We start from the raw sequence: 20496 nt of genomic DNA, 5'->3' as shown, positions 1-20496 counted from the left end.
TCCAGGAGGCAAGCCCTTGCTGTGTGACCGTGTTTCCTCTCCTGTCTGTGGTTGCCATGGAGGCAGTGCAGGGTAATAAGGTGTGGAGGGATAGAATGTAAGAAAATAAAGATAGTGCAGAAGGGAGTCTCACACCTGAGGAGTTCCAGCTGTATGAACCACCAAAGATTAGGAACAGGCCTGCCCTTAATAGGCCACAGCTGTGTCCAATAAGAAGATGAGTGCCACGAAATAGTGGGTTAGCTGGTTGAAGAGAGTTGGAGTCAGTTGGTTGTGCTGTGAAGAAGGAGTCAGTGCTGTGAGGAGGTGCCCATGAGAAATCACTGAGAAGGTATAGAGCTTTTGCAATAAGATGACAACAATAAGGGGTGATGTTCCTGGGACACCTGAGTTTAAGGAATCTCCTGGAGGAAAGTAAAAAGAAAATGTTGCAAAGGCAAGGCTGTCTTTTTCTTATTGAGGTTTCCTCTGGAGCCTAAGCAGAAACAAGCTCTTGACCTGACTGACCAAGTACAGATAAGTGGAAATCAAACCTTCAGAGTAGGTGCTTTACTTTTCTATGTGGTCTGTGTCAAAAATTTAATACCAAAAAAAGCATGATTTTTTCTGGATCTAGTATACTGACTTAAACTGCTGGAAATGCCACACACAAAATAGGTGAGGCCTGGCCCTTTCCAGAGCTGTTCTTTTGCAAAGGGCTTGTGGCATGGTGTTTTCCTTGGCACCAACGTCATTGTCACAGTGAACTGGGCAAACAGCTGCTCCCTTTGGAGAATGTTCTTCTTCCTACTTGTTGGTGCTTCTCTGTTGGCTTCTGGTGGAAGAAGAGGCTCAAGCATTGTCATCAAGGACAGAGACTGGTTAAGGTAGTGAGTTTGGCTTTGTCTGAAGGCTATAGGGCTGCAGGATCAGAGGCCCCATCTCTGCAGGACTTTGGGAGTCCTGTAATGTCTGGAGGGGAGGTCATGTGAAGTATGTTTGAAAACTGGTGCTGTGAGCGGTGTACTTAGATCTGGAATAGAGTGTTACTCTGCTGGCTTGAGGATCTTGACATCAGAGCCTTAGCAGATATTTTTGTTTGCGCTCTCCCCCACAACATGCTCCATTTCACAGGGGCATTTCTCCTAGAATATTGTAAATAAGCTCATAGTTTCTCCTCTTTAGGATTTTCAACTCCTCTCATGCTTCAAATTAATGCATGTTCTGAAGCATTCCCACACCTCTTCTTTCATTATGCAATTCTGAAGCATTCTTTAGGCTGAGCTAGCATGGAGAACAGCAGTTCAACACTCCCAGGAAAAGTAGAGAATCAACATTTTTCAAAATAGGCAAGTATTCTGACCTTTTGATTATTGGCTGAAAAGAGAATATAACTTTCTGAAGCAGAAGTTGAACAATTTGTTGCCAATTCTAACAGGGTTGCAAGACAAGGCAAGCAGAGAAAAAGTAAGGTCGAAGACTTGACAGGAGTAAAATTAGGTGCTGACATGTCCCCAGGGTAAGATGAGAAGTTTTGCAAATGCCTGTATCACTTGATTGTTGACACAGATGGTCACAGAAATCTTTAAGTGCGAGTTCCTCTGGTGAATTGTTAAATCTCTGCTAGAATTGATAATATTTTGTGCTTATGGGGTTTATAGTATTTCCTTTTTGGCAGGCTTTAATAACTGCCTCTTCTATACTCCTAGGAAACATCAGGAGTTCTGGCTCTTTATTATAGCCCAGGAAATGCTGAAGCCTGGGGCTGGGAGTCTTAAACATTTGTATTTATTACCATTTATCTAGCCACAATAATAATGTTAAAGTACAAAGTAACCAAGGAGGTACACAATAGGAAAACACTGAATTCTTAAGATGAATTCACTCAATCAAGCAGACTATGTCCTTGGACAAAGGGACACTGATTTCTGACCAGCAATTAAATCCCAGTTTTGAAGGATCCAGTAGGAATTAATGGATACATTGCCTACGGATAAAGGAAGGAATTTCTCCCTGGGTAGCTGGTAGTTAGATTTGCTGAACCAAATATTTCACTTTTGAAATCCAGTCCTTGCAACTCAGGTGCAAATATTAATATTTGGTTTAAAATACTTTTCGGTGTTACCTAGTAACAGAAGACACAAGGCTCTCTGTTAGGATCTAATTATTTTGACTACTAGAGAGATGCCTCTGCCCAAACTCAGGTGCAAATGAGACCATATGCAGAAGTCAATAGTATGGATTTTATTCAACAGGAAATGTGGGATAGAGATAGAAAAAAATAAAAAAGAAGGAGGGAGTGGGAAGAGAGTGTTGGAGCAGAGCCCCGGATTAATTAGGGAGATAGTCAGCACCCCTGTGGATCCAGCAGCATCCCATTGCTCCTTCTTCACTCTACTCCTCTTGGTGGTGGAGTCCTACGAAACAAAGGCTCCCATGGGTTAATATACATTCAGATACTCGTGGGGGTGACAAGCACCTCCCTTGAGGGGGGGGGGAGTTTTGTCCTGTATTTTGCTAAATTGTGTCTATTTTGCAACACTGCATCGTGTGAATTTTCAGGCAGAAGGCCTCAGGAATGAGGCAGTGGGCTATGGCTTGCCAGACCCAGCCAGAGCCGATTTTCAGGAGAGCTGCTGAGTTCACTTTCCTTGTGGATTCATTCCTTCCACCTCAGCCCTGTTTACTTAGACCGGAGATAACTGAACAATACTACTACCTTTATTTTTCCTTAAGTTCCTGTCAGGTGGCTTAACTCACAGCCCGAATTCCAGGAATCCAGGAGGCATGTTTTGGGGCTGGTGGTTCAGTTGTTGCAGATGAGCAGTTGCTTCTTTATAGAGTTTTCTGTAGTGAGCAAAGTCCTTCACTGAGCTTTGCAATATTTGAACCATTAGCCATTAATATCTCTCACAGTCTCCCATTAAATTTAAATGCAATCTTTTATGCAATTGTAACCATTTATAATTCATCTTTCATGCAATTATAACATTTATAATTCATAAAATACAAGTTGTAATTAGCCAGTTGAACTGCAAAATAATTACTTAATACAAGAAATGAAAGAAGAGACAAGTGTAGAGAGAAATAAGTCATTAACTAACTGTGAATGTATTTAAGATGGAAATTAATTAAAAGCTTTTTTGTTCTCGGAAAAAAGTCATTCTGGACTAGCTTCCCAACTATACCACAGTGGCAGCCAGTATACAATTGTTTTAAGAACTTTCCATGATCATTACTCAAATAACTTGGCTGCACAAAATAGCAGAGGAATAATCTCTTATCTTTTAGAGTTCCTTGTCAAGCCTATAATCTGTGTATTTTGTTTCTTTACAAGTTCTTCACACCAATACATGACTAAAAGAATAATACAGAATTACATGTGCTAAATAGTGCATTAAGACTAGGCTCTGCTAACGAGGTTTCTTTGCAAAATTTGTTAGTGTCATATTGCTTTCAGGAGATTTGAATATCTTCTTTTCTTGTACAACAATACCTATTTAGTTGGATCAGTTTGGCATTTATTGCATTGTATTTTCCTTTTTCTAACTACATCTGAAGAGAATAAATCCTTTCCCTTTGTTCTCTCATGCACAAAGCTTTCAAAAATAGAAAGAAAAGAGTACCATCAGAAAATGAAATAGAGTTCACCTTCAAAGTATTGCATGTGACTGAAAGTAAAATAATTTCATTTCATGGAGTGATGTATTTTCAGTGCTTTTTCTATCTGCAGATTTACTGTCATGTCAGAAAAGTAACTTGAAATCTACAGCAAGGAAAGAGAGGGAAGATATTTGTATTTCCTCTGGAACATATTATTACCAAATACCTCGACTCCCTAGATTATTGGTTCATTGGATGCAGCACAAAGGTTTTCTTTGACCTTTTGAGTTTCAAAAAGCCTGAATCAGCAAAACAAACCTCTCCAACCACATAAATGCAAATAATATCAGTTTAGAAGAGCCCACTGGCCGTGAAACCCAAATAGCTCAACAGAGCCCGAGTATTATGAAAATACAGGTACATGGGTGTGAATCACTGAGTATAATATATATTGCACCACTTTGGAAACATTTGGGCTAGACAAAGAAGTAACAAGAAATACTCTTTCATTTTTACTTTCAAGGAGTTCAATGAGATAACTAAATTTATCAGAGGAACTAAGAACACAATGTTATCCATTCTGCTTGATACCTTTCAAGCTGCAATTAGATAACTGGCAGTCATTCTGATACCAGACATTAAACCACACATGCCTCAAATTTGAGCTAAGCTTATACTAAAATTAGTACCTTTGTCAAGATCTGAAGAATTCAGGTGTGAAAACGTGCACTTTGAAAATCATCTATGTAATTTTGAAAGGCCTGTTCAATCTCCAAATCTGTCTAAAAGTGTGATTTGTGCTGAATTAAACATTCACCGTTTAATGAAAAATAGAGAAGTTCCTGGAAACTGAATGCATGCAATGATTGCGTTTCCTACTCCTAGTGCCTCCCATCCTAAAATAATTTTTGTAGGTTGAAAAGAGGTTTCTGGGGAATGCCGGCACTTCCTACGTGTTGAGGTTGGTGAAAGAGAGACCTGATTACCTATATAGATATGACAAGCATGTGAAATTTATATAACCACCTCTATTTTGCTCATTGCTAGTTCTCTTTTATTTCTTTGATTGCAGCTACAAACCCAGCAATCCATTGTTCCACAGCATTCACCCTCCTCTGGCAGAAAATCTTCCTAAGAGCAGGGCTGGTGACACAGCAGAGGTACAGGTGGTTCGAGAGTGGATCTGAATTGCATGGTGATGTGCAGTCCAGAGTCCCTACAAAACTCTGGTCACAAGGATGTGGTAGCTGGTCTAGCATAGTGCTCTGGACCTGATGATTCTCAGCCTGGGAAGAGAGCTTCCCTAGAATCTAGTTGTGATAACTGGAAAGGGGAAATTCATAGAGACTGCAGAAGGGATTACATTTTGTCCAAAAACTACCTTGAGGACTCAAGTAAGGCTTAAATGATACAAAAATGTTGATCTGTGTTGGTCTACAGGAGTTGACTGAAATTTTCAAAGCAATGTAAAAGTCTTTAAAATACCAACATAATTTTAAGAATGATAGTGATGTTATGGAAAACTTACTTCACATCTTGAGGGTAATGAGACATTTTCATTAAAAAATGTTACTTTTAAAATTATTAGTGAATGTGAGTCGTCTTTCACTGAGCTGCAAAATGCAACTTCAACTTTGTAATTATATATCAGCATGCTATATTATTCCGTGGCTGGTCTAATATGATACATGAATTCAGAAAATCAGAATTCTGAATTCACGTATTCAGAAAATATGCAAGCAATATTCTGAGACACCCTCTGCTAATATTAGCAGAAATAGCAAAAATAAAGTGTGTGTATAACCAATACTTGCAAATTTTATTTACACACAGAAATATATACACATGCATGCCATAGCTACTATCTGTTTAAAGATAGTGTCTGTTAATATATGTGTTTCCTGAAAATTTTGTAGTAATATAGTTCAGTCAGAGATCATTCTTGGCACACCTGTTCTTAATGCTGTAAATTCAACATAAAATATTGAAAATATCTGCATTTTTACCAGTCTTTAAATTAAAATTAGAGTTTGCTGTGAGTTGTTGTGGTCCATGATCTGGGAACATAATAATATAGAGAAGGACTCTGCTATGTCAGCAAGTGCTGACCTATAGCATTTGTTCAATAAATTTTTCTAATTCCCAGGCTTCCTACAGAGTTCTTCTAGCTGGAACAATTGGAGCTATTTAGTATTGTTTGTCTGCTCCTCCTGGTGTTCATAAATACTGTGGTGTGTCCACATAAGGCACAACTGGTGAGTGCTGTGCCTACAAAATTGGGAGAAAGACTGAGATGCAGATTTTCCTGTATCCCTCAGTGCCTTAAGCAGGCCAATTCTCATTATTAGCATGCATATCTGTGTTAACAAGGTGTGAGAGATATCATGTGCAACATGACTGCACTTATTTTCTACTGATGGAGAGTTCCCTTTGCTGGATCTTTTGCCTTTGGCTTTGTATGTGTGGCAGAGAAAGGAGGTGAAGAGCAGGGGTCAGAGAGCGCCCACGGGGTGCTGGGCTCTCAGGGGGAGATCCTTGTATGGAGTGCAGTGGCCTATGATATGTTCTGCTCCCCTCTGTAAAAAAGCCTGGTGGTTTTCTACTGCTCTCAGATGCTTCAGCCAGGAACAGCTTCTTGGTATGTTGAGGGCTGCACAGATGCCTATTTTGGCCTGTGGGATCAAGAAGGTTGAGTGGAGACCAGGAAATGTGCTGTGCACGTGTGGTATGTAGCTCTTGCTCTGAGTGAGCCTTTTGGGTTTCTCACATACTTAAGATATTGGATTTAACTTAAGATATTGGATTGGATCTAGCCTGGAGTGAGAGGATCATTCCTTGGTCAGTTTAGGCTCTGTTCCCCTGCAGTGCAGCTGTGGTTGTAGGTCAGAAAAATGAATGGACAAAGTGGGAGAAAATATAAGAATATGCAGGAGAAAACTGAATATGGAGTATTCTTCCAGCAGTGGAGGAATCACTAGCAGAGATAGTGGTTGATATATGGGATTCAGATTAAGCTGATATAATTATGGTATAGTTTTGAAAAAAAAAGTGATTGTTCTTTACTTGGCAACAATATACTGGTTTGTATGCTGAACGCTTAAAAGAAATATTGATTTTTGGAAGCCTGTTTTTAAAAGAAATCATTGCTAAATCATGCTTGACACACCTGATTGCCTCTTATGACAAAAAACCTGATTCACATGAATGAGGAGAGAGCAGCAGATATTGTCTACCTCAATGTCACCAAGGCTTTAACACTGTCTCTCACAGTATCCTCATAGACAAACTCAGGAAGTGTGGACTGGATGAGTGGATTGAGGTGGATTGAGACCCGGCTGAACAGCAGATCCCAGAGGGTTATAGTCAGTGGCACAGGGTCTAGTGTGAGGCCTGTCCCTAATAGTGTCCCCTAAGGGTCAATACTGAGCCCAGCAGTGTTTCACAAGTCCATCAGTGACTTGGATGAAGGGGCAGAGGCCTTCTCAGCATGATGACACAAAGCTGAGAGGAGTGGCTGACACCCCAGAGCCCTTAAGAAGGACCTGCACAGCCCTTGAGAAGGACCTCGACAGGCTGGAGAGATGGGCAGGGAGGAATCTTCTGAAATTCAACCGAGGGAAGTGCAGGGTTCTGCACTGGGGGAGGAAGAGCCTGGTGAGCAACAAGCCATCCACGAGCCGGCAGTGAGCCCTTGTGGCCAAGAAGGCAAATGGAATCCTGGGGTGCATTAGGAAGAGCAGTGCCAGCAGGTCAAGGGAGCTGATCCTGCCCCTCTGCCCAGCCCTGGTGAGGCACATCTGCAGTGCTGAGTCCAGTCCTGGCCCCTCAGGACAGGAGAGACATGGAGCCCCTGGAGTGGCTCCAGTGAGGGTAACAAAGATGATTGAGGCTCTGGAGCATCTCTCTAATGAGGAAAGGCTGAGGGAGCTGGGCCTGTTCAGCCTGGAGAGAGGCCCTGAGAGGGGACCTCATCAATGGCTGTGAGCACTGAAGGGAGGTGCCAGGAGGATGGAGCCAGGCTCTGCTCCGTGGTGCCAAGCAATAGCACAGGAGGCAATGGGCAGGAACTGATGCACAGGAAGCTCCACCTGAACATGAAGAACTTCTTTACTGTGTGGGTGACTGAGCACTGGAACAGATTGTCCAGAGAGGCTGTGGAGTTATATCCAAATATCACCAGAGATATTTGAGAACCATCCAGACACAGTCCTCTGCGATGTGCTCTGGCATGACCTTGCTCGAGCAAGGAGGTTGGATCAGATGACCTCATGTGGTCCTGACCAGCCTTATCCATTGACTGATTCTGGGATTAAAACAGAGGTGTGAATAATGAGACTGAAGGGTTAGATACTATAACTGGCATAGAGGAAAGAGTCTAGACAAACAAGTATCTTCAGGTTAGAGAGTGGAAATTTAAGAGATGTCTATGAATTCATAGAGATTTCAGAGTTGTTGCATATTATTTCCATTCATTGCTGAGAACAGAGGAGGAATTACGTGATTTGAACTAGACCATGGGCCATTTAATTAGATACCAAGGCAAATTTTAATAGACAGCAGATTAAGTCCCCCTTGCATTTCAGTCCTTGCAAATATTCAGGCTAGAGATAACACCCAGCTGTCCTTGCCTGTAAAGTTCTTGTCCTTGTTGATAAGTCTCTGTTTATGGATGCTTTGGTGTAGCCACTAGGCAGAGAGACTCCCCTGCTTTTTCTTCTCATGCTGCTTTGTCTGGTGGTAACAGCCTTTCCTCCTACCCAAATATTCATCTACTTTTATTCTCCATCCAGAGGAGCGCTGACAGGATAATAATGACTCCCCAAATGTAGAGACTGCAATTTAAGTGCCTCTTACGTGGACTACATAAGGTGTAAAGGTAACAGGCTACATTAGTAAACCCTAAAAAAAATACTTCTTTCCTGAACATTTCAGGAAAGATGCAAGCTATAAATCTGACTTGATATTGTTATGGTTAATGATATTTCAGTTGATGACATGCATATGTTTAGGTGGTGTAAATCAGCATTGTTTTGTCTGGCTGAGACTGATCACTGATCTTTTCTCCCTGCAGATACCGCAACTTTTGTACTTTCAACAAAAATTGTCAGAGCAACAGTCTACTGATAAGCCTGAGAACAGAAATCATGCTGAATAAGAATGAGAGATGGAGAAAATAAGATATCTGTCCTTTGGTGATTCAAGTTTATTTTTTGCTTTCATATATTTTCCAGAGTTCTCCCTCTACATTTTTTTTAATTAACTGAAACAAATAGGTCTCTTTTCCATGTGAGTTTTTAGAGGCCAAGAGACCTTTACTGTTACGGGGTTAGAGTGCTGAGGCAAAATTGTGTTGCTAGTGCTGTAAAAGGGTCACTCACTTGCCTATGTGCAGGGCTGGTCTTTCAGCTTTTGCTCTGTTTTGTTTTCTTTTCAATAATTAATAAAGACTTCTCACACCTTCAGCCTCTGTAGCCAGCAATTACTCATTCTGTTTTGCTGCGTTTATCTCTTTTTTTTTTTCAAGCTTTTACACATCTTACGTAGTCTTCATTGGTTCCTTCCCTTTATTTCCCCTAGATCTTTCAGCTGTTCTTAAAAGTCATGTATTTCATTACTAATTGATTGCCTTTTTCTGTCACCGACACTATAGTCTGTTATGTGTTAATTAGTGCTGCAATCACACCCAGATATTCTGTCTCTTCTTGTCATACCCATATCAGCTTTTTATGTAATTATTTTCATCAGATTTTTAATTTGAAATCCAGTAGCTGTGCGGGGCTCTCTGGGACCATCCCATGAAGCTAAAAATTCATCTGACTGCCTTAGCCATGCTGGTGTCTCAGGGTGGGCATGAGCCCTACCATATTCAGCACTCTCTATCAAGTATTAATCCCCTTTCATGAACCTGTAGAGTGCTCATGATGTCTTCTTTTTTTTTTTTTTTTTTAAATCAAATCAGTTTTTCATCCTTCTTGGTCTAGATGAAAGCCTATAAGATGTAGTGCCTGTGGAGTCCAATCCCAAAAGGCTGAAAAAAACTGAAAACATAATTTTAGTTTTCGAATTCTGAATTAATTCTTGTGGGCTTTTTGGTCTGCCTAACGATTCTTGGATGTTGGTAATTGCCAATGATGCTTCACATCCTCAGCTTGAAACACAAATAGTTCTGTTGGTGCACAAGTTTAGGAGATGGGGAAAGGTTGAACGCTGACAATTTTTGTTGGTCTGATAGTGCGCAACATTAAGTGAAATTATACGCCTTGCATAACCATTTTAGGCTTTAGACTGGTCTGCCTTGAAACCTATGCTTCCCTAGTTCTGAATACCCCTGGTAAAGAGCATATTGACAAGGAAACTAAAGAATTAATCATCCTATAAAATCTATCCATCTTATGATCTGAATGACTGATGGTGCCTTTAAATTTGTGTCAGAGCATACCACAGTAATGCAATCTTATTCTCTGTATGTCTCCAAGTTTAGGCATTTACATGATCAATAGAGTTCACTGAGTGGGAAATTTTAATTAATATCATGAGTAGTAAGAATAAGGGAAGGAAAATTCAAGACTTCATTGCATTGTTAAATAGAAAAAAGCATCTTGCAGTATTAGGATATCCCCAGAGTATTTTTGAGTATTAGGACTAAAATTTTGTTCTTAGGGCTGTTTTGACCTCAGTAAGAAAAACTACTTTTTCTGCCCCCCTCTAGAAAGATCTTTTATCTCATCACTTCTCATTCAGGCTAAAGAACAAAAGAACTGCTTGCACCCATTGAAAAGAAAATGTGGGAAAAGCATAATCAGTTTTAAATTTACGTAATTAACCTTCTTCTGTCTTCTTATAAAGAAATCTCATACAGATTAGAAAAAACAAGTTTAACTTTTTTTAAGGAAGCCTTTTATATTTCATTTTTTTATTGTCGGACAGTAAATCTGAGTATTAAAGGGATGATGTTTTGCTGCATTTAGGAGTTGGCAATAGATTTCTCTCTTTGATTTCATCCTAATGGTCATAATTTCTGGATGGGTTAATTAGCTAACCCTTATAATGTGTACCTTTTTTCATGCAAGTATATGATATTACCTCTGGAGGAAACCTCTCAAATGAGTGCCTTTCAACTTAACTAACAGACATTAAATGAGCCTGTTCATAAAAAGGAAGTCACAGGGAACAATTTGAAATGCATTACTTTAGAAAGTTTGCAAGTGTCTAGAGCAATTTTTCAGCTTCTTAAGTCTTCAAGGTCATGCGAGAGAGCTCAAGGCTTAGAAAAGTTGGAGGGAACAGCTGCAGTTTTTGAAAACAGTAAAGGCAAACTTGAAACGTAGTTTTATCAAAGCTTGGCTGTTTTCCTATCACAGGCAGTAGACGCCACTAATCTCTTCCTTTTGTTTAAACAGATGCTATTTGCTTGGCAAGTAGCTGAATTTTAAATGCAGAAAATTATTATACAAGGGGAAAAATTTTGACTGGAGGTTAGAAACAGAAGGTTAAGTTCAGGAGAAAATCTTGTTTGCTCTGACATATTCCAAGTTGTGTAAGGAAAGTTTTCCCCCACACTGGGAATGATAAATTTTGATATTTTCCATTTAAAAAAGGGGTTTTTCTGTTTGGTATTATTTTGTGTTTGTGGTGTTTTTCTTTTCAATTATTTTTTATTTTTTATTTGTCAAATATAGTGATTATAATCAAGTAGTAAATGGTCGAACCCTTTGGATAGATTTTGTTTGCATGATTGCGCTTTATATTAGTGAAAGACTAGAAGGAATAATTCAGAGGATGAAAAATTCTCCCTCTGCCACCCTTTAGTGTATCATTAGTTCAGTTAGTAGAGAGCTGTTAGCACAGTTCTTTTTTAGCAGCACAGATCATTTTTACTCTAGCTAAGTCAGGTTAATCAGCATTCACAATATGGGGACACAGGGTTTTTGGCCCATTAATTGCCTATAGCAAAGCTCAGCCATTTTTCCTCATTTTTTGAGGCTGGATTGCAAATGTTATGAAGGGTGTCTCTCCTTGGGATGGATCTCAGATAGCGTCTACAGTTTTCTGCTAAGCCATCCAAACCGTGTGAGCAGGACAGCATGGAATCCTGATGCAATGCAAAGCTTCTGGACATTTCTGTTATGCCATAGGCAAGAACATGATGCTTTGTATTGCACATGGAGCGATTAACCAGCCCCCAGTTGTTAGACAATATGTGAATAGCTGCTGGTTTTGAAACCAGCAGTGACGTGATTTAAAAGCTGGTTCCACCAAGGCATACATGTGTTGTCTCAGAGCACACAAAACATGTGTTGCTGAGTATGGTTTGGAGATATGGGTCCAGCCTGATCTGTACAGCTCAAGAAGGGGTTAACTTTCAGGACAGAGGAATAAAGGCTGTTACTGGAGCAAGTTTTGCCTCTAGCCCTCAAGCTTCTCAGATCTAAACGCGACAGATGGTGCCTCTTGCAATACAATATCTCTTTAACATCATGCTGAGGTTTTGGTTTGGTAGGGGCTCTCAGCACTGATTTCTGCAGGGCTCTGGTTTTTTTCTTTCCCCTTTTATTGAGTGGCTCCCTTTCTGTCAAGACATAACATATTTAGCCAGTTATGGCTGCCAACATCACTAACAGAAGTGATTCTGTAACGCTCCCAATTTTAAAGTTGATTTCTTAGTACTTTTTTACCAGAAAACAAAGAAAAACCCCAATTCCCTGTGTTCTTACCTTCATTCTGTATTCTGCTCTGTCTCAAGATACATTCTCTTCACTCCCTGCATTCCTCTGCTCCTCCTGTTAAAAACTGATTATTGAGAGATGCCTCTGCCTGAATTAAGGTGCAAATGAGACCATATGCTAAAGTCAATAGTATAGATTTTATCTAGCAATAAAATGTGAAGTAGAGAGAAAGAAATGTAAAAGAGAGGAGAGGGAAAGAGAGAAAAAGGGAGAGACAGAATGTGTAGGGTTGTCACCACCAGTGGCTCCAGGAGTGTCCCATTGGCCCTTCTTTACCCTTGGCTGGAGGGTCTCAGATTGTTCTAAACTTTTCATTATTTTATACTTTAGAAAACAAAGGAATTAATGCTCATTGGCTACACAGTTCTCTTATGATCTTGGTTAAATGATTCTCTCTCCTCTGAGACTAATTAGTCTGTGTGCTTGGTCTTTCTCTTGAGTCAGTGGCTTGTGAATTGGTGGTTATAATCTCCCCCTGCTAAAATTGCCTTTTACTCAGCCCAAGCTTATTTCAGCATTCAGCATTTCAACTCAGCTGATTGCTGAGTTGGCTTTCCTTGTTGCTGCATTCTTTATGTCCATTATCAGTGGTACATTCACTCCTGCAGTGTTGTTGACCTCCCCTAGACCTGAGAAAACATTCAGACAATAGTATCACCTTTATCTTATCTCAAGTTCCCTTCATGGTGGCTTAATTTACAGTCCAAGTTCCAAGTATCCACAGAAGCATATTCAGGGATGGGGCTTCAGTCATAGTTTCTGGGCACCAGTGCCATCTGTCCCATAATTTGGGGTGATCTTTGTTTGACTGTTGATATATGTATGAGCAGTTACTTCTTTATGTAGTTTGCCACAGTGGGAATTTTTGTCTGGATGCAGTACTCAGGATGTGATAGCCAGACCTGGCTTCTGCCAGGCTTGGAGTTGGCACCGTCCTGTTGCTCCATTCTGTGCCTATCTCATGACAAAGTCCTTCTGTGGCCTTAACAGTGTTTGAGACAGGCAACTGTGATCTTTAAGTCTTTACACCTCCCACAGGTAGGCAGCTGCTCACACAATTCAGGAACAGAGATGTTTGTGATGATGTTGGGGAAGGTTGGCAGCAGAAAGGTGTTGCATTTTAATTTTTGAATTCGTACTTGCTGTGCAGGTATTTCATCCCTGGTACAATTCCACCTGTACAGCAGAATGTTAATTTTTCCTTGACTGACTCTTATTTGGCAGAGTCTGTAAACAGCTTAAAAATCAAAACTAAAGGAATATAGCCCTTGTTGCTCTGCTTCTGACATTTCCGTCACATACTGCGGGTTAGCAGCATGAGGGTGAGATGGGAGACATATAACACTTTCAAAATGATTTGTCTACTGATACTGGAGATAATTTTTGAGAATGGTTTTGCTACTCCTGTGTTCTGTTTATTGAGTTCTTCCTTGAACTTTTGATGCTTGCTGTCAAATTGTTAATTTTTAGGAATGGAGGTCTTTCTCCATATTTTTCTTTGAATGTTAATTTTTAGTGGTACTGTACTTAAATACAAGTGCTTAGCTTTCCTTTCATAAAACAAACGCTGAATAATTTGTAGGAAAATAAAAGTGAGACCCAGACTTTTTCTTTCCCCAGCTATCCTTACTTTTTGGTACTATTCACTATGAAAAAGAGCCAAAAGCAGTTTTTTTAATGTATTCTGCCTTCTTGAGGTTTGTCAGATACTGTGCTCAGCATAGTCCTTAGATAAAAATCCTTAGAGTTAATTTCCTTTTGTCTATCTCCAAGGACAGGTTGTCATTTATGACTTCTGTATCTCCTGCTGTTTTCTGATAAATTCTTTTTTTTTGGTGTGTTCTCACAGTATCAGAGGTACTACTCTGAAACTAAATTGTGTGAATATTTCTGTTTATCAGCTTATGAATTCACCTGAAGTGAAACTCAGCAACAGGAGACATTTGTCTCAACACTCCCTCATTTCCTATATTTTTGAGTTTTAATGTGCTGCAGTAATTTTTCTTATGTTGTGATACCCTAAGCTCCACTTTAACAGGAGTTGACAAGGAGGGAGAGGGTTTATGAATTTACCTTCACCCAGCAAAGGCTGGGGTTGCCTCTGGGTAGAACAGCTATTGATAAAGCTATATTTCTAATAAAATCTCTCATGAAATAAGAATCTGTTTTAGGTCACTGGAGATGGCTCTTGATACTATTCTGATTTGCCCTGTAACCTCTCTGATAATGCTGTGACTTCAGACAGCCCTGCAGGATATGACTCTGATTTATGGATCCTTGCATGTGAGCTTTGGTCTCCAGCTGGGCTTTTCTCACCTGGACTGAATTTTCCACAGTCAGTTCCTGAAAGTTACCAGGCTGCTAAGGGTTTTTTGGTGGGTTGTTTGTTGCTCATATCTGTAAGTAAATTTAAAGTAAGTTTGCTGTTCTTGTCTTTAATTTAGCCCTTGATACTAGTTTACTTATACTGCCCTGGTAGCAGTTTCCTTAAATATCTGACCAGTCTGTCAAGAGGTTCACATTCATCCTTTAATGACTGTGGAGGTTGCCATCACTTCGCTGGTACCTTTTCCATCTTGAGTGATGGTATCCCTTTCCAGTCTGTACTCCCTTCAGACATGCATTCTAAAAAACTCAATAGAATACAAATAAAATAAATGGTATCATGTAACATTATAAAGTAATAATATCATACTGCATATAATTGTAAAATAAGGTTATATGAAAAAATTATGGAAAGAAAATTAGGAATATCCAAGATCTGATTTTTGCTTTAGATTTTGTGTCAAAGTTACTCATGGATGATTTGCTTACGGTTACACTATGCCTCAGGAGTTTTCATCCTATGACTCAATTTCTCTCTGAAGTGCATACTAGAGATCCTTCTTGGCTATTGCAGTTTCCTAGAAGAAATTAAATCTCCAAATACCTGAAAAGCTCTCTGATGTAGATTTAGGGGCAATACTGTCCCTAACGGTATTCTTCAAACACATGTAGTTGGTTACCTCCAGTGTACTCCAGTCCTTAAGCTTTAGGGTTTACCACTCCCACAGGTTGCAGTCCTGTGATGTTTTGGGATGTGCCTCTGCCTTGGACCTGCTCGTCTTCACAGAAAAGGACTGTTGCACTTGGGTTGAATTCTTCCAGCAAAAGACAGGAGGCTGGAGGACTTAAAGACTTGGCTAAGGATGACATAAATATAATAAAGACTTGGAGCCTTAGAAGGTGGAGGTAGAGATCTGCAGGTTTTGCTGGATTTAGTCTGGCAATTCATCCCCACCTGTTTTCATAGGGATGTACTTGTTTTGGGGGTATTTGCACAAGTAAGGGCATGGCCTGGTGGGTCTTCTTCAAATGAAAGCCTTAGCTTTCATTGCCAGTTCTTCTCTCAGCTTGTCTTATAAGCTCCATAGTCGTGTATTTCTTGCTAATTTTCTCTCCTCTGGAGCATATTGTCCTTCTTACCAGGGGATTGTTTTGAAAATTCTGTGAAATTTTGGATTTTCTTATTTTTTTCTAGATTGAAATGTTCCAGTGGTAGATAAGGTGTACTCTTTATATGACATAGTGACTAGTACCTAACTGAGGAAGGACTGTTCCCTGCTTTGTGATCCAGTGTGTATCAGGAAAAAATATCTGCCTCCATTGAGCCTTTCGTGCCTCACAAACTGTTAAATGGATGAGTCTTTTTCACAGACAGAAAAGTAGTGCCATACTGGTACTTCTCTCTGACTAGTGGTTTAGATGAGACACAGAGATTTCTGTTCTTGTATGTTCTCTGCAATTTCTTCCATTTCTGCTGGAGTGAGTTCTGACAAATGCTAAAATAATTGGATTTGAGGGGATTAGCTGTAGAATTTTCTTTTACTTTTAACTCAGGTGGTATTCCTAGGGATGGTGATATGATTTTATCATTATGCTCTGATATAGTTTTCATAAAAACAAGGCTTACATAGTGGTGTTCTTCAGCATGAGCATTAAGCCAAAGCCTATTTAAATAACAGTAAGTCAGCATCTGACTTAGATGGTGAGTCAGGACTGAATAACCAAATTAATTTTCAGAAGTCAGGAACTCCTTTTAATCTCTTACTGTTCTTCACTTAATGGTGACACTTGTTGCTGACAAACATATAATTGATTTTAGAGATCTCTCCCACTCCTCCCTTTTAGTGGCCTGGGTCTGGTTTGTGGATTCTGTGCCATATCTGCATTCTCTATAACTCTGGTTTCAGCTGTGCTGACCCTCCCATGAGGTCATATGTGTTTCAAGTAGCAGCAGTTGATATGCATATCAACTCTAAATGTCCTGATCTAGGCCAACATTTCCCCCCCTTTATTCAGGCTTTTCACAGGGAGGATCTTTCACTAGCTAATAGAGGTAACCAATTTATTTCCTTTATGGAACTGAAACCAGTCTTCCTGAGCTGTCAGATTGCCAATTTTCTGTGTGAATGACTTTTAAAAGTCACTGAGATGTCGAGAGTAGAGGCTTTCTGACCAATTTTTATATTTATAAGCAAGGTTAAGAGCTTGATAGATTCAGTTTCAGCAGGTACTATCTTAGATGATGTGTCTGGGTTGCAAGGCACATCATGTATAGTATGATAGATATTCCAAAAAAAGTAAAGAACAGAATGAAAAAACTAAAGTAATTATTTAGAATCCAGACAATGTTCTCTCCCAGTTATTAAATAAAAACCACATAATATCAATTACAAATATGTGCTTTTTTATACCCATGAACAGTTAATGAAAAAGGGAAACCATGCAACTGTAAAACTTATAAAGCTGTACCTGATTCAGTTAACTCTGCCCTTACTGTCAGTGTTCAAAAGCAGCAATATTCATTACAATTTCTTTTCACTTTATAATTTGTGCAGAAGAGATACAACTCCCAATACCCCCACTTGAAGCTAAGGATAGGTATTTATAACGCTGGGTATAAGCCTGCAGGTTTGCTCAACCCTCATATTTAGTAGTAATATAGTGCATTTCATATCAGTTGTGTAACTTAAATTAGGACCCTATCATTTTTTTGGTCAGCACAAACTACTGCAGCCTCTTCTGGAATCATGCACATAGTCTTCGATCTTGCATTATTTAAAAATAAAAAAGAAACAAATGGGTTTTACTTAATAAAAAATGGGGAGTTGTGAAAAAAATATATGGAGTTATTTATTTTGTGGTGACATCTACTATTTAAAAAATATCTGGCTTTGCTTTTCGTAGTAATCTTGCATAACCTTTTAGGCACATTTGCCAGACTGCGTTTCAAAGACACAATAATCAGAATTGCTAGGTACAAGGGAAGTATCAAATTTTATAACTCATTTTTAAGGCAGACATTTAGTTGGCAAGCAATTAATTTCCAAAGTTTTCACTTATGAGTAGGATTTCCTTTGTGAGGAATATTTTGCCAGTTGTATTCCTTGAAGCCCGTGCAGATAATCCTCATTCTTCCACATTAAAACCTGCGTTAGTTTCAGCGGAAATATTAGAAGTGCTCTGGATAGCCACAAAACCTTCCTATTTTTAAAGAATGATGACAACATTTCGGAAGGTAACACTTGGAGGTAGGCAGTTAGAGGGGAGGAACTGCACTACCATAACTCCTTTCAAGGCAGAGATTTTCCCTTTAAGCCATTGTCTAAATGTCTCATTTACCAACATTGTTCATCACCTTCTGCTTCCTTTGTTCTGGTACTGAGGAATTGGAAAGGGAATCCTTTGTCAGCTTTGTAGAGCTTTCTGTGATTGCTAGTCTGTTAATATAAAAACCAGATAGACCATTATGAGTGGCTAGTTTGACCTCTTGTATATCAGTGTGGCAGCCCAATTTTACTTGAATCGTGCCACTAATTCCATCTGAGCTATTGTTTACAGTTTAGTATGACATCCAGCCTTGATTCAAAGGCTTTGTGATGGAAAACCCAGCATGTCCTTGGGGAAGTAGATCTCAAAATATGTTACCATTACTAAAAGAAGGCTATATTTTATTTCTGCGTTTTCTAAGATTCAATATGATGCTGGTTTTGACCCCCACTGGCTGTGCTCTGGCATTTGCTAGTGTGATTAGGGAAGTATCAAAATTTTCTTCCCACCTAACAATTTAACAAGTTCAATAATGAAGTCAAAATACTGGTGCTGTTATTTTTTTGTTTCAGTTTGTTTTCTTTTTTTTTCCCCCCTGACCTGAGTCAGAACAGCATAAATTTGGTCTTTATGTACTCCCGTTGGTATGTTCTTGCTGTACAAAAACATTGTTGGACATGATTTCACAAGCTAATATATTTAACTTGAACTTTTTTGAAGATGATCAGGCCTTTGAGAAGCACTGAAATAATTAGCACAGAACAAGGTGTTTTCATGAATGCTTCAGGGACTGATGAACCCAGACCGTGCTCATGGTTGATAGTTCTTGAGTAATGAGATCACTCTTGGAAACTCCTCCCCTGTGACACGTGTGCCAGGGGAGGAAGGCATGCTCTTGCATTGCCAGAGATAATGTATATTTGTACGTTATCATTTAAAATGATTTAACAATCTGGAAGTTATGGGCAGTGAAACATGATTTGAGTTGCTTTTCTGTTCATTCACTGTTGTAGGAGCAACTGTGCATTTTCCTGCTGCATAACTATGTTTTCACGTCTATTATAGATCCGTAGTGCTGAAAAAGATGTGAAGAAATCACATGCTTCTTCCCTTCCCCAAAGACAGGATGAAACACATTTATACTATTCCTAATGTATATTATTGGTTCAACCAGTTTTTAAAAAGGTTTCGTGATGGGAATTCTTCGATCTTTGAAGACAATTCACTCCAGTGTTTTATCCTCTTGATTGTTAAAAATTATTTTAAAGGAAAACTTGGTATAATGCTCTCAAAACTCCATGGCTATTGAACAGGGTGGATGAAATACTTTTCTGTTTGAAAGGCTATCACTTCCTTCTCTTTACTACATACAGCTGTAAAAAATACATTTTGTTTTTTTTTTTAAATGTGCCTTCTGTCTTCCTGGCATGGTTATCAAAGACAGTAAAAACTTAGAATCATTTCATAATTATCTGTGTTTGCACCTATGTTTTATCCTCCTCATCCCTCAAGATCCAGTAACTGAAAAAAAATGGCAGTGGTTATAATTATTTTCCATCACTGCCAACATGAGGATGCACAGTTTAACTGTAGTTGGTGAGGTGGCTGTATCTTAGATGAGACACTCTGTTACATCGGCTCAGTGAATATGAGATTTCTTTCCCTGAGCTAGGACATCTTTCATGGCAACGCAGCATGCTGGATTTGCATGAATAGCTGATGAATTCAGAGTGTTTCTTGGGTGCAATGAAAAGCAAACCCAAAACCCAATGAAAACTGGTATGGTTGGACAGTGTGCTCGAAGTTTCTTGAGGTCATGGGCCTCACCAGCATTGATTGTGTGATCAGTGTTTACATCCAGTGCACAAATCTTGCCTTGGATGTGCAGCGCTTATAGGCAACCCCCTTGGGACCACATATGGAGCTATGTAAGTGCAGACTGCGATTCCTTCCTCCAGTTGTTTTACAGGTCAAGACAATGACTTTGGTTTTCCCAGATCCACCTCTCATGAAGTGTCAGCTGGTTCAGTATCTCCATTGGCACTGATGGATTTTCACCACATGCACAAAAGTTCTTTGAGCTCTCTTGATAGGTAAAATTGGGGAACTGTCTGAGGCTTTTACTTAGCAAATCATACCTAAACAAAAAGAAAAATAGTACAGAAGAAATTGGACAATGGATATGTGGTAAGATTTGTGCAGAAAGGAGCACTTCAGTATCATTCACCTCCTGGTATTGCCTTGTTAATACTGTGTGAATAAACTGGAATGTGTATTTTCTTCTCTATGGCTGGTCTTGAAATTGTATTGTATTTTTCTTGTCTTTACTTGCTTTATGTAGAGTTTTTAACAGCATGCATTATTTCCAATTTTTCTGATGGTCTGCTGTATAGGAGGCAGAAAAGGCAAGGTTTAGGATACCCAAAAAATATTGTGAAGTTTAGAGTCGGAGCTGGTAAAATGGCAGCAAAGCATGCATGGTGGAAAATATGGATTATTTCTATCAAAAGTATTTTACAATATGAATAAAATCTACCACATTATTTCAGTCAACTAATTTATTCAGAGATAAGTAAAAATGCTATTGTAATAATTT

At 39.2% G+C, this 20496-nt stretch overlaps 2 long non-coding RNA genes across 2 annotated transcripts in view; both read left to right on the top strand.

Moving 5' to 3' along the window:
- LOC135444951 (uncharacterized) overlaps positions 1–20496 on the top strand; it is a 273529-nt gene that overhangs the window by 216030 nt on the left and 37003 nt on the right. The window lies entirely within an intron of this gene.
- Positions 257–9005, top strand: LOC135444952 (uncharacterized). Its single transcript, XR_010439377.1, has 3 exons — positions 257–331; positions 8373–8458; positions 8654–9005. It is a non-coding gene; the product is annotated as an uncharacterized LOC135444952 (long non-coding RNA).

Source organism: Zonotrichia leucophrys, chromosome 3, assembly GCF_028769735.1.
Source record: "Zonotrichia leucophrys gambelii isolate GWCS_2022_RI chromosome 3, RI_Zleu_2.0, whole genome shotgun sequence".
NCBI classification, from domain to species: Eukaryota; Metazoa; Chordata; class Aves; order Passeriformes; family Passerellidae; genus Zonotrichia; species Zonotrichia leucophrys.
The sequence above is the reverse complement of the archived record's forward strand: the minus strand, read 5'-3'. Positions and strand labels throughout refer to the sequence as shown.